General features: G+C 50.7%; 1 protein-coding gene across 2 annotated transcripts in view; it reads left to right on the top strand.

Moving 5' to 3' along the window:
• Nucleotides 1-9490, top strand: part of NCS1 (neuronal calcium sensor 1) — a 65157-nt gene extending 55667 nt beyond the window's left edge. For both annotated transcript variants that reach the window (XM_012526988.4, XM_058302219.2), the window contains exon 8: nucleotides 5023-9490. The gene's annotated coding sequence lies outside the window, so the exon portion shown is untranslated. The remainder of the gene's footprint in view (nucleotides 1-5022) is intronic.
• The last annotated feature ends 4359 nt before the right edge of the window (nucleotides 9491-13849 follow it).

The raw sequence follows: 13849 nt of genomic DNA, 5'->3' as shown, positions 1-13849 counted from the left end.
GAATAAAAAATGCAACATTCCCACAACCTCCCCTGTTACAATTGATGCAAGAATGTTAAAACATTACTGTTAACTATAGTCCATATTTTGCTTTAGTTGGTGCATTTTCCCCCATATACCACCCCACTATCAATAACATGTACTAGGGATGTACCTTTGTTATAGATGCTGAAAGAACATTTGTATATTTGTATTATTAACCACAATTCTCGGCCACTACAAGGTTCACTGCATTATACAATCCCACCTTTTATCCTCTAGCTTTCCTTCTAGTAACATATGAGACCCAAAACTTCTCCTTTCAACCACATTCACACACATACTTCAGCGCTGTTAATTACACTTACAATGTTGCAATCCCATCACCTCTGTCTATTTCCAAACCATTACAATCAACCTAATTATAAATTCTGCACAGATTAAGCCTCAGCTCCCCATTCTTTACCCCCATTCTATCTCCTGGTAACCTATCCTCCTCGATTCTACTTCTTTGAGTTTGCTTATTATAAATAGTTCATCTTAGTGAGAACATACAAATTTGTCCTTTTGCATCTGGCTTATTTCACCCAACATGAGGTCCTCGAGGTTCACCCATGTTGTCACATGTGTCAGTACTTCATTCTTACAGCAGAATAATATCCTATCGTATGTATATACCACATTTTGTTTACCCATTTATCTGTTGATGGACACTTGGTGGTTTCCATCTTTTAGCAGCTGTGCGTGATGCTGCTATAAACATTGGTGTGCATATATCTGTTCATGTCCCTGCTTTCAGTTCTTCTGAGTGTGTATCTTAGCAGGATTGTCGGATCATATGGCAATCCTCTACTTAGCTTCCTGAGGAACTGCCAAACTGTCCTCCACAGCTGCTCCCCTCTCTTGTTGCTGATTTTATTTATGTGCATCTTCTCTCTTTTTTCCCTTTGTTAGTCTTGCTAAGGGTTTGTCAATTTTATTAATCTTCTCAAAGAACCAGCTTTTGGTTTTGTTATTTCTCTCCATTGCTTTTTATTCTCAATTTCATTTATTTCTGCTCTAATCATTGTTATTTCTTTCCTTCTGCTTGCTTTGGGATTAGTTTGCCATTCTTTTTCTAGTTCCTCCAGGTATACAGTTAGGTCTTTATTTTAGCTCTTTCTTCTTTTTTTTTAAGTATTAGTTTTATTTTTTTCCTTATTTCTCCCTCTGCCCCCCCATCCCCCATTGTCTTCTCTCTGTGTCCATTTGCTGTGTGTTCTTCTGTGTCTGTTGTGTTCTCATTAGGCAGCTCCAGGAACCCGTCCTGGGACTTCCGGAGTGGGAGAGAAGTGATTATCCTCTCCACCTCACCTCCCTAGTTAGCATCACATATTGTCTCTTCTCTGTCTCTTTCTTTTTGTTGCATCATCTTGCTGTGTCAGCTCTCCATGTGGGCGGCTCCACTCCTGGGCGGTCTGCCCTCCTGCGTGGGGCTGCACTCCTTGTGTGGAGGCCACTCCTTGCATGGGGGCATCCCTGTGTGGAGCGATTCTCCTTCCACACGGCAGCACTCCATGTGGGCCAGCTCCCCACACGGGCCAGGAGGCCCTGGGTACTGAACCCTGGATCTCTATACGGTAGGCAGAAGCTCTATCCATTGAGCCATATCTGCTTCTCTCTTTCTTCTTTTTTGATGTAGGCACTTAGGGCTGTAAATTTCCCTCTCAGCCTGCCTTTGCTGCATCCCCCAAATTTTGATATGTTGTGTTCTCATTTTCATTTGCCTCAAGATATTCCTGTTTATCTGTGAATATTTTTAATCTCTCCCTCATTTTTTTTCCCGAATTCTACTCAATTTATTCATTTTTTAAAGAAGATATTACATTAAAAAAATATGAGGTCCCCATTTGCCCCCACCGCCCCCACCCCACCACTCCTCCCACAACAACACTCTTCCCCATCATCATGTCACATCCATTGCGTCTGGTGAGTACATCTCTGGGCATCGCTGCACCCCATGTCCCGTGTTCCATACCATAGCCCACACTTTCCCACGTTCCATCCAGTGGGCCATGGGAGAACATACAACATCCGGCAATTGTCCCTGGGGCACCACCCAGGACAACTCCAAGTCCCGAGAATGCCTCCACATCTCTTCTCTTCCTCCCATTCCCCGCACTCAGCAGCCACCATGGCCACTTTTTCCACATCAATGCCACATTTTCTCGATTATTAACCACAATAGTTCATGAATAGAATATCATTAAGTCCACTCTGATCCTTACTGTATTCCTCCTTCCTGTGGACCTTGGCTTGGTTGTGTCCATTCCACATCTATGTCAAGAGGGGGCTTAGATTCCACATCTAATCCTCCTGCTTTCAGTTGTAGTCTCCCTCATTTTTGAAGGACATTTTGCTGGATACAGAATTCTTGGCTGGCAGTTTTTCTTTTCCGGTACCTTAAATATGTCATGCCACTACCTTCCCACCTCCATGGTTTCCATTGGGAAATCAGCACTTAATCTTATTGCGTATCTCTTGTATGTGATGAATCACTTTTCTCTTGGTGCGTTCAGGATTCTCTCTTTATTCTGGCATTTGACAATCTTATTAGTACGTGTCTCAGAGTAGTTCTTTTAAAGTTTATTTTGTGTAGCGTATGTTGTGCTTCCTGGACATGTACATCTATGTCCCTCCTAAGAGTTGGGGAATTTTTGGTCATAATATCCTCAAACACTCCTGGTACCCCTTTTCCCTTCTCTTCTCCCTCTGGGATACCCATAATGTGTATGTTTGTGCACTTCGTGCTGTCATTCAATTCCCTGAGACCCTGCTCAATTTTTTCCATTTTTTTCTCTATCTCTTCTCTCCGTGCCATTTCAGATGACCTATCTTTTAATTCACTAATTCTTTCCTCTGCTGTTGTGTGACTGTAGGGTATTTTTAATCTCTTCTATTGTGCCTTTAATTTCATAAGTTCTGTTGTTTTTCTATGTATGTTTTCAATTTCTTCTGTATGTCACCCAGTGTCTTCTTAATATCTTTTCTCTCTTCCTTCATCTCCTTGGGTTGATTTAGGAGATTTGTTTGGATGTCTTTAATTAGTTGTTCCAAATTCTGCATCTCCTCTGACATTTTAGTTTGTTCCTTTGACTGGGCCATATCTTTCTTAGTATGGCTTGTAATTTTCCTGATTTCTAGGCATCTGTTTATCTTTTTTTTTTTTTTTTTTAAAGATTTCTTTCTTTCTTTCTCTTCCCTTCCCCTCCATCCCCCGCCCTGGTTGTCTGTTCTCTGTGTCTATTTGCTGCATCTTTTTCTTTGTCTGCTTCTGTTGTTGTCAGCAGCACGGGAATCTGTGTTTCTTTTTGTTGCGTCATCTTGTGTCAGCTCTCCGTGTGGGTGGCGCCATTCTTAGGCAGGCTGCACTTTCTTTCGTGCTGGGCAACTCTCCTTATGGGGCACACTCCTTGCGCGTGGGGCTCCCCTATGCTGGGGACTCCCCTGCATGGCAGGGCACTCCTTGCGCGCATCAGCACTGCACATGGGCCAGCTCCACACGGGTCAAGGAGGCCCGGGGTTTGAACCATGGACCTCCCATGTGGTAGACGGATGCCCTAACCACTGGGCCAAGTCTGCCGCCAGCATCTGTTTATCTTGAGGAGTTTACTCTGTTGGTCGGTTTCTCTCTCTTACCTAGGGTTTTATTGTTATTTGGCTTTGTTTTAAGGCTCTTCCTTGACACTTGGTTCAGCTTATTCCAACTATATAATTGCCTGTGTTTAACTGCTCGAAACTGGGCCAGGGACCCATGAAGGGGGTGTAGACAAGTTTCAAAGAGCCAGTTCCTCTGTGATGACCTCTCTCAGTCTCCCCATCCAGCTCCCTTCTGGATGTTGTACCATGGTTCCCTGGCCTCTGGAGTCCAAACACTGCCATCTCACTTCCCCCTGTACCACCCAGTGCCTGCCTTTGTCAGTGAGGCCTCCCTCCCAGGCCACCCATTCTGCTTCCCCCTCTGCTTGGCAAGGTCCCCCTTGCTAGCCACCTGCACTGCTCCCCATGTGCCCCTGTCTCTTCCCCAGTACCTGACAAGGCCCCCCTCATGGGCTACCAATTCTGCTCTCATTGCACGCCTGCCCCTTCCCCTATGCCTGGCAAGCCTGCCTGTCTTCTTGCTGCTTCTGGAGGACAAGTGAGCCCTGCTGCTCCCTACTCCACCATGTGGGTTATTATTATTTTTTAAAGATACATAGTTCAAACAAAACCTCTGCATTATTTTTAATGGGGTTGCAACCCATTTTATTCTATGGGTATGTACTAATTTATTCTACCAGTCCCCTGACATTGGACATTTAGGTTGTCCCTCCACCCCTATTTTGCTATTGTAGATGATACCATAGTGAATATCTTTATTTCTTGAGGATAAATACTAAGAATCAATGTAGGGAAGCGGTTGTGGCTCAAACAATTGGGCTCCCACTTATCACACGGAGGTCCATGGTTCAGTTCCCAGTGCCTCCTAAGGAAGACAGTGAGCTGGCACAATGGGTAGGTGTGCAAGCCAACACAAAATGACACAACAAGAGACACAAGAAGAAAAACATAATGAGAGACACAACAAAGCAGGGAGCAGAGGTTCCCAGTGCCTTCTAAAGAGGATAAGCAGGATGGTGAGCTGGCACAATGGGTAGGAGCAGCGAGCTGACACAAAGAGATGATGCAACAAGAGACACAAGATGAAAAACATAACAAGAGACACAACAAAGCAGGAAATGGAAGTGGCTTAAGCAATTAGGCACCTTCCTCCCACATTGGAGGTTTCTGGTTCGGATCCTGGTGTCTCCTAAAGAAACAAAGATGAACAGACACAGCAAGTGCAAACGAGGGGGTGGGGAGAGATAAATAAATAAAATAAATCATAAAAGAAAAAAGAAAAAGAATCACTGTATAGTGAGAGGGTATGCACCTTTGGGCGACTCCTGACCCACAGTGTCTCACTGCCCTCTGCCCTCCCACCGGCAGAGCTCTTAACCTTTCTCGCTTCCTTGTGTCTTCCAGATGCCCGGGAACCACTTGCGCTCTCCATGCCACCTCAGCCCCGACCAGCACCCTCATGTGTCCACCCAGCCTTTCTCCACATCTACTCACAGCAGGGCTGCACTCGAAATGTGAGGCCCCAGCTCTCCGCCCACCTTCCCTGTACCTCTTCGATGCCTGAAGCCACTGGCCCAATTGCCAACCACCTCTGCTTGTCCTGGGGAAACAAAACAAAACAAAACAAAACAAAAAGGAAAAGGCTATAGCCCTCTGCAAAACCAAGGACTCGGCTGCTTCACAGGCAGCCTCTCGGTTCCTCCTGCTCTCTTGCGTGTGTGCTTTTGTTTTTTATTTCAAACAGACATTTAAAAAATAACTACCTTCTGTCCTAGAAGACACAGACTGACAGATGAGGAAAAGGCCTTGGGGACCTCAGAGAACTCTGCCTGCACTTCAGCCTCTGGGCAGCCAGAGAGGCTGCTGGGAAGCCCGGGCCTCTGCTGCGGGGCGCGGAGTGTTTGGGGTGCCTGCCTGATTAACATTATTTGTCATTCCATCCTTTAGCAGCAGCAAAACCACCTGCGTGACTAGGATGATTACTTACGATGATTATTTTGTGATAACAGTATTGTGCTTTTTGTGGGAAAAGTGAGTTTTTTTATACATATATAATTGATATCTTTTATTTATTGGTTGTTAACTGTTGCTGCTGCCTCGTGTGTCCAAAGCTCCAAGGGCTGCGGGGCCTACGGTTTACATGTGCACATCCTCATCCACTTGCCCCACACTCACTTGGGAGGATGGTGGCCTGCAGCGGCCAAGAAGCCAAAAAAATTTTTTTTTCAGATACTGTGTTTGATGTTTGGAGAGGGGAAAGATAGACTTCTTAAATGGCTAATGTACTGTTCTCTCTAGCCTGAATGCCTCCTTCCTTTTCCCTGATCACTTTCCATGTTCCGGTCCATCCTGTGTCTTCCTTGGGGATCCCTAACATCCTTTTTGAGGGGACATCTTTTGGTTTCTCAGCTTTTGCTTTGTTGTTTCCAATAGCATGGAAAAGGGAGAGGCTTGTCCTAAGATTGGGAGGATACACAGGCAGAGGGTAAGGGTGGGTGTCGTTTGCAAGCAAGCTAGCAGAAGTAACTAAAGGATGCCTCCACCTCTTTGGTTTTGTTTGTTTGTTTGTTTCAAATATTCCATGAGCTCTCTTCTGCTCTGCTTTCCTGCCTTCCTATCTGCTTTTCCCAGTCGACCACATGGCATCTTTCTTCCCTTTCCTCAGCCAGAGGCCGGGGACGACTGTGGGCAGTCCCACCCACGAGGCCTTGCTGTATGGGGCTGCAGCCCGCTCGCCCTCTCTGGAGGCCTTGTGCTCGGCCCGCCGCTGACACAGCTGTGGCCCCAGCACAGCCTCCAGGAGTGTTAGATGACCTTGAACCCGAAAGCAAGATGTCCACGTTCTGGCCCTTGCTCCATGACCGCCTGCTCTGGGCCTCAGTTACCACATCTGTAGAACCAGGAGATTGGGTTGGTTGGTCTTGAAGGTCCCTTTCCATGCTAATGTCCTATAATTCTAAGAGCCCGGGAGTCAGTCTCCTAAAGTCTAGGATTCTGCAGTCTCTGGTTTTGTTTGCAAGATCCTGGTAGACACGAGGACTCTCTAACTGACAGCACAGCTCCTGCTCGGACTCCTGGCACAAGCCCTCAGAGAAACAGCAGCCACTGCTTGCTGGTGTGCGGGGCTGGTCCCAGTGACCAGAACGTGCCGGAGGATGCACCTTATCCCTCCCTGCGGCACTTCCTGCTCCTTCCTGGATTCCACAGGAGCCAACTCAGCTGCTTTTGGACCAGGATTAGTCCTCGCCAAGGGAAGATTTCTGGGGTGAGAAGCAACATCCTAAACTGTGAGGGGCAGACCTGGGTCTAGAATTCTGGTTTCTTCTTTGCAGGGTCAGTAGCCTGTCACTCCCCTGCTTATCCCATCCCCGAGAGGGGACAAGTTGGCTCTCGGCTCCTGCTTTGGGTTGTCTTCGGGCTCCACTTCGACTTTTCTCAGGAGGCTGGCATCTCTCCTGCTAATTAACCCTCAGCACACAGATCTTCAGCCAGAAGCCGCTGCTAAGGAGAGTGGCTTTAGCCAAAGTGGGCCACTCCTGTTGGTTGCATGGCCACTCCTGTTGGTTGAAAACTCTCAGCCAACTCCAGAAATACCCTGCTGCATTAGCAGACCTTTCCGCTGCACCCTGTTCCTCTTGTCAGCTCCCAGTTCCCGCAGGGATGGAAATTGTAGTTCCATCTTCATATGTGACTTTGAGGGTTAGACTCCTTGAGGCCCTGTGGGGCAGCCTCCTGCTCTGCCTAGTGATCCAGGAGGCCCAGGACTTGCCTCCACTCGCTGCAGTCCCTTGGCCTGGCTCTGACCTGGGACCATAGGACAGGGGATGAACTCGGTGACCTGGGACTGGAAGAGATGAGAGTGGGCCTTGCCGCAGGACAAATGAGCTCTCTTTGGCCTCTGCCCGAGCCTCGTTTTGCCTCTCTGGTCAAATAGGAATGAAGCCGTTTCACAGCTTGCTTTGGAGGTGTCACGGAACGGAGTTCGTGACTGAGGATTTTCCAGGGTTGAGCACACGGATCCTTCGAGCTCAGGCATCAATTCCCAGCCATCTATCGAGTTTCTGTGTGGGAGGCCTTCCTCCCGCCCTCTTTGCCCTCTGGCCTTTTTGATCTGAGCCTCGGCTATGGCTTTGGCCTTCGCAGGTGGTCTCCTTAGGGTCACAGGACCAGTGTGCCAGTGGGTCCCATGCCTCAGGCACACCTTTGGCTCAGGCCCTGGGACAGCCCAGAGCCGTTGGAAGGGCTGCTCTTCCTGGTGGGGCGCCAGGCCCTGGTCACTTCTGTTTGAGGTTGCCAGGCAAGGACAGCTTTCTGCCCCTCTCCTCTCACCAGGCCTTGGAATCCTAAGCAAGGCCCCTCCTGAGCAGCCTGTGGGCCTCTATTCCCAACAGTATTGCCCACACGAGGTCCAACCCCATTAGACACTGCTTTTTTAGGATTCCAGACCAGAAGCCAGGCTCTTGTTCCCCTGTAGATCCCAGCCCCCTTCTAGAAGGGTAGGGACCAGCCGCAGGCAGCCCTGGCTGCTTCCTCTCAGCATCTGCTCTCTTTTTGTGGTGATGGTGACTTAGAGGAATTCCACGGTTTTCCATTGATTAAATATTTAACCAGGCAACGTTTAAATAATGTTAAGGCAAACGTACGTGTCATCCTTTACACTGACATCTCTTCCCCTTGATAGCTTTTAAGTTTGACACCAACTTTCTAGAGGACAGGTGCCCCTGAGCTTTGGAGGGCATTGTCTCTTCTCTGGGGTGGGGGTGGAGAAGAGGGTGTCTCGAGCCCCCTGGGGAGCCCCCTGGGGAGAGACCGCCTCTGGCTGGAGAAGGCCTCCACTGCCAACCAAGCAGAAACTGCATGGGCAGTGTCCGTTTCCTGGAGTGGGGAGCGCCCCTGGTGGTGCTGAGCAAAAGGCATCCGGGAGGTCCAACCCTGCCAAGCAAGTTCAAGAGGGAGGTTGGAAGCAGGGAGGCGGGGAAAGGGCTGTGATTTCCCGAAGGTCCTGGGCCTCCAGCTTCATTTTACTGGCAGTGCATCCCCCAAATGCTCCTCTTCTAGGTCTTCCCCGGAGATAGCAAGTTAATTAGTGGAAGGGCACTGTGATGGGAAGCCTTGCCCATCCCCCACCCCGTTTTTTTAAAAATATCTGCAGAATAAACCCAATGATTGATTTTTGAATGAATAAAAGGCTTTTGTTGAATAAACAGCTTGTCCCATCTTCTGTCTGGGCATCTTGGGCTCAGGCCCTGCCTACCTGTCCACAGCCTGTGCATCTCCCTCTGTCTTCGCAATGGCCCGTGGCCCCAAGGAGGGCCACTTAGGTCCTAGCCTGACTCAGTGACCCGCTTTCTCTGTGACCTTGGGCAAGCCGCTTCCACTCATTGGGCCTCAGTTTCTGTGTCCATCAGATGGGGGCAAGAGTTCCAGCCCTGCGCGTCTCACAGGAGTGCTGTGAGGACCAAACGTGTGTGTAAACAAAGCCCCTTGCAGGGGCCATAGACCAGTGCCAGAGGGCAGCGGTCTCAACTGTCATGGGACCCCACCCGAGCCTGCTACTTTGGAAAGAAATTTGGACAACTTGGGGGGAAAAAAAAAGGCAATGTTTCCCAGCTGTAGCCATGTGTTTTCTTTCCTGCTTGCCTTCCCAGCCCCCTAGGATTCCCTTTTGGGGTGCTGTCCTGTCTGAATCTGCTAGCGTGTGTCTCTGGGGAAGGGGCAGGCCCTCGCCTGGCAGGGGATGGCCGGGGTCAGGGGTGAGGCCCGGGGATGGACAGGGGCCAAATCCGGAGCCCGCCCAGGCCTCCTCCTGGGCTCCCGCTGTATGTCGTCCGTGTCATGCCAATTAAATACGCTTGCTGGACTTGTCCTCGCCTCCCTCGTGTGGACCTGTTGCTTTGTCTGTTTCTGTTCTCTTTCATTTTGTTTTAGGTTTCTCCTTCCTCCTGTGACACCCTTTGCTTTGGGTGCTGTCTGCCCAATTTCCCCAAGAGAAGAATGTGCAAAGAACCACCTTGGGCACAGCGATTAAACCAGAAGATATAGTAGCACCCCCACCCCACGTGTCACCCACAGCGTCTCCACTCCTGCCTGCCTCGTGTGTCAGGGGAGAGGGGACTGGAAAGGGGTTCTGCGGCTTTGAAAGCGGTTGAAAACAACTGGCCTAAAGCAGTGGTTCTCAAAGTTGAAGGTGCGTCAGAATCACCTGGAAACTTGTTAAAATCCAGGCCAGATGACAGGGCCCCACCCCCAGAGTTTCAGATCCAGGAGGTCTGGGTGGGGTCCTGCGGTTTTGCATTTCTAACAGGTGCCCAGGCCACCAGGGTGCTGCTGGTCTGGGACCACAACTTGGAACCCCTGGTGAGATGTTTGCTGGGCAGGACGTCCAGCTGGGTCCTGAAGACGAGTCCTCCTCCATTTCCCTGGGGCTTTTGCACTGGCGATGTGCCCGAAACTGAGGACCCAGAGACGAGTTGCTCATTGGGTAGGGAGCTGCGTAAGGAGCGGCGTCAGTAGATGAGTCCTCCCTGCGGGAGCTCCCAGAAAGGCACCCCGAGACTCGGGCAGTTGCCGTGGCTGCACCCCACTTAGTCTCTCCTCCGCCTCTCAAAGGAGGCCTCCTTGACTCTCCCTACTCAAGTAACCAATTTGCTGAATATGTGCAGGCCCTGCCATGTGTCTGCGTGGGGGGATCAGAGGAGGTGACAATCCATGCTCCTTTCAGGAACTTAGGGAAACTGAGATCAATTCAGAGCACAAAAGGCTATGTTGACTCAGGAGCATAACTGCCAGTTAGAAATACATTGCTCTGGGCCAAAGGCTCTCGGAGGACACGTTTAGTCCATAGGATGATAAGATCAAGCAGTCAACATTAGAATGAGCCACCACCTGCAAAAACAGGTAGCGTTTCAGAGTTGGTTTTGTACAAGGAATCAGCAGACTGACACTGCCTGTGAGGAGCACCTGGAGGGTCTAACATCACTTCCACTTGGGCTTGAAGCCAACACTGAAAAGGTGGATACAACGATGATACCCTCTGTGGCCACACCAGGCACCCGGCATCCTGCCTTGCTCTGGCCGGGTCTGCAGTGAAGGCACGAGAACTACCCCATACACATGGGGGTGGCATCAAAGGGGGCGCACAGGGACAGGCAGTATGGGACAGTGGTCAGGAGCACACGTTTCGGAATCAGATCTGCTTCCCAGCCAGGCTCTGCCACTGGACATTCGTCCAAACCGGGAGGTTCCTCTGATAAGATAGGGACCCTCCAATTAGAGGCAGGCACTGGCTCAACAACTCCTCCCCTCCACCTACCTCGCTACCGGGGGGATGCTACCATGAAAGCAGGTCCTAGACCAAATTCTGCCAAATGTCCAAGTGCTGATTGGCAAGCAGGTGCAAATGCAATCATACACATGTTAGTCCATGATGCTGGGGGACCCGGCACCCCAGGGCACCCTGCCCCAGAGCACAGCTCTGAAGGCAGCAGGCTGCTGAGCTCTCTTCTCTGTTGGGTATCTTTCTAGCCAAACATTTATCTTGGTGACCTCACACTTCCCCAATAAAAGCTGATTTCTAGTATTCTTTGTGCCAGTTAAACTCTATGGTGTAGATTTTAATAGCAGTACATATTTAAAATGCTAATATCACTCTTCTGGGGAGCAGATTCCTGACCGATGTATTTAAAACACTAAGCTGCTGCCCCTGAGGTGGAGGCTGGAGGTAATTTATGCGCACACACAGCACTCCATTTCCACTGATTGTTCTAAGTAGATCGCAGCTGTTCTGGGAATACCAGGCTCCAGGGGCCCGGTGAGGGTGGCCGGGCAACACTGCCAGTACGTATCCGGCAAGCTGTGAGCGCACAGCGGGGGTTAGCTGTTATTGGAGGTAAGGGTGTCTTTTCCAGATGTCCTTGGGAGCTGTCTTCAGGGACAACAGTTTATAGAGTCCATGCCACTGAGGCATATATAGTCACAGTCCCTTGCTCTGGGGCAGGCTGAGGCCTGCACTGACCGCCCCTGGCGCAGCTGCCCTGGGTGGCTTACTGGGGTTGAGGCCCAGCTACCTGGGGGCTTACTGGGGCTCCCCTCCCTCTGGGCCACCTGCTTTACCTGAAAGGCTCAGACTGGCTGCCTTTCCCAGGGTGGACAGCACGGGGGAAGGCCCCGGGTTGGCTCTGCTTCTCCCCCTCCGCGCATCTGCTGCCTTGTTCCTCCCTGGCCCTCCCAAACCCCCAACTCAAGTCTGCATGTTAGTACCTCGCTAAATCTTATTCTCCAGAGCTCAGATTCTCTACCAAAGTTCATAGATCAAATAGCTAGTCAATTGCCGCATGCTTTCTAAGTGATTTTCAGGTAGCAGCCTATAGCTAACCAGAGTCCTTCAGCGCCTTCCACATCCATGAACCAGTCTGGAACATGTGCACTGGGCAGTCGCAAGGCCAAGTTGTGGGCACAGCCTTTGAAGAACATGCAGTCCGGTTCAAGAAACAGGATACAGACCTAGAGAGGCTGTGAACACCAGCCAAGATGGGCAATGCCAGCCCAGTGGCTCACTGCTCTCCCAGCTGCCGTTGCCAAGAGTCTCCTGGCTGAGGAGAGGCCCGAGCTGATCTTATGGATGGCAGGGTCTGGATGGGGGAAGGGGGAAGGGAAGGGCATCGTGCTGGGCAGAGAACAGCAGAAGCAAAGGTGCAGAGGTGGGATTCTAGGAAATAAACTGGGGGAGAGAGGAATGCAGAGGACCTAACGGCAGGTGCCTCTGTGGCGACGAAGCATCATGGTTTCCTTGGGGATGAATCTAGATAGAAGAGACACAAGGCTACCTTCCAGGAGCTGGCACCAGTGTAGGCCTGGGTGCTCTCGAGTCTATAACCCTGTGCTTCTTGGGAAGCCCAGCAGGATGGCTCTTCTTTGATACTCTCCCCAGTCTAACTATTACAAACCCAATAATACCAATAATGAGGATGATCATAAGAACAGCTAACCTTGAGGGTTTATTGTGTGCTAGGTCCACGTGCGTTCTCTCGTTTAATCCTTTCAACAGTGCCCCCTAGAGGTCTACACTGGTATTAATAGCTGTATTTTAAAGATAAGGCCTCTGAGGTCCAGAGGGGAAGTGGTTTGTCCAGTCTCACAACCTGAAAGGGGCTCTGGCAGACTCAGATCAAACTGTCTTTGGCCAGAAGCAGAGGGTCAGAGAAGCAGCTTCTGTTAAGTCCAGAACTAGGCCACGGCCAGTGGCCTCTGGTCTCTTCCATCACATGGGCAGGCATGGTTGGCCAAGAGGGGAGAAGCTCAAAGACAGGCTGGGGGAGGCGAATGGACCGAGGCAGGGAGGAGGGCCCCACTCACAACCCACTGGGCGCTGGGAGCACTGGACCCCAAGAGAGTCCAGGCCCCAGGTCCCCATTCCGCCCCGTAGCCAGTAAGGTATAAAGGGGGCTGGTGGAGAAGGGAAGAAGTGGGGCCGAGGTTCCTGCACGGGGGGCGGGAGAGAATGTGCCAGGGCATAGGAATGGAGGCAGTGGGTCTGGGCAGGGTCCCAGGGCCCCACTTGGGTGCACACCCAGGGCTGTACTATGGGGTTGGTCCTGGGACTCCCCTCCCTTATGGACACAGGGCAGTGTGCTCTCTGCTGGCACTGGGCTCTCCGGAAGTGCCCCTGTGCCTAGCGCTGCTACTGCTGGGGCCGCTGGGACTCTTGCTTGTGCTCAGATGGACTCTCAGTCCCTCCTTGCCCTGTGGCTCTACCACCCCTGCACTTGTGTGCCATCCTCTTATGTCCACCAGGACAGCTACTGTCACTGTTAACATTTTTAGATGAGGAAACTGGGTCCCAGAGACATTACCTGGAGTCACACAGCTGGGAGTTGAATTCCAGGTCTACTGGACACAAAGCCCCAACCACCACCTTGATCCATAACTTTTGGCTTGGTGTCCTCTCTCTTGGGCCACCCAAACCAGTACTTCCCAGAGTGGAATTTTCTTTTGAGCCACTGGGTTAAGCCCTCATGTGAGGAAATGCCACTTTCTTGGTACCAAGACAAGCCAGATTCTCAGCTGCCCAGTGTGAAAGGGCATCCGTGGCAGGCTCCTGGCCCCTCCCTGCCCTGGTCTCTCTAGGAAGTAATGGGAGCCTTCAAGTCCACACCTCTCGTCACCCATGGGAGCTCAACCTCCATCCTCACCTTCCTGGCCAGTCTTGGAAGGGGGCAGGAGAAGGGGTTTC

This window comes from Dasypus novemcinctus, chromosome 8, assembly GCF_030445035.2.
Source record: "Dasypus novemcinctus isolate mDasNov1 chromosome 8, mDasNov1.1.hap2, whole genome shotgun sequence".
Taxonomy (NCBI): Eukaryota; Metazoa; Chordata; class Mammalia; order Cingulata; family Dasypodidae; genus Dasypus; species Dasypus novemcinctus.
This window is presented reverse-complemented; position numbering and strand designations above follow the sequence as displayed.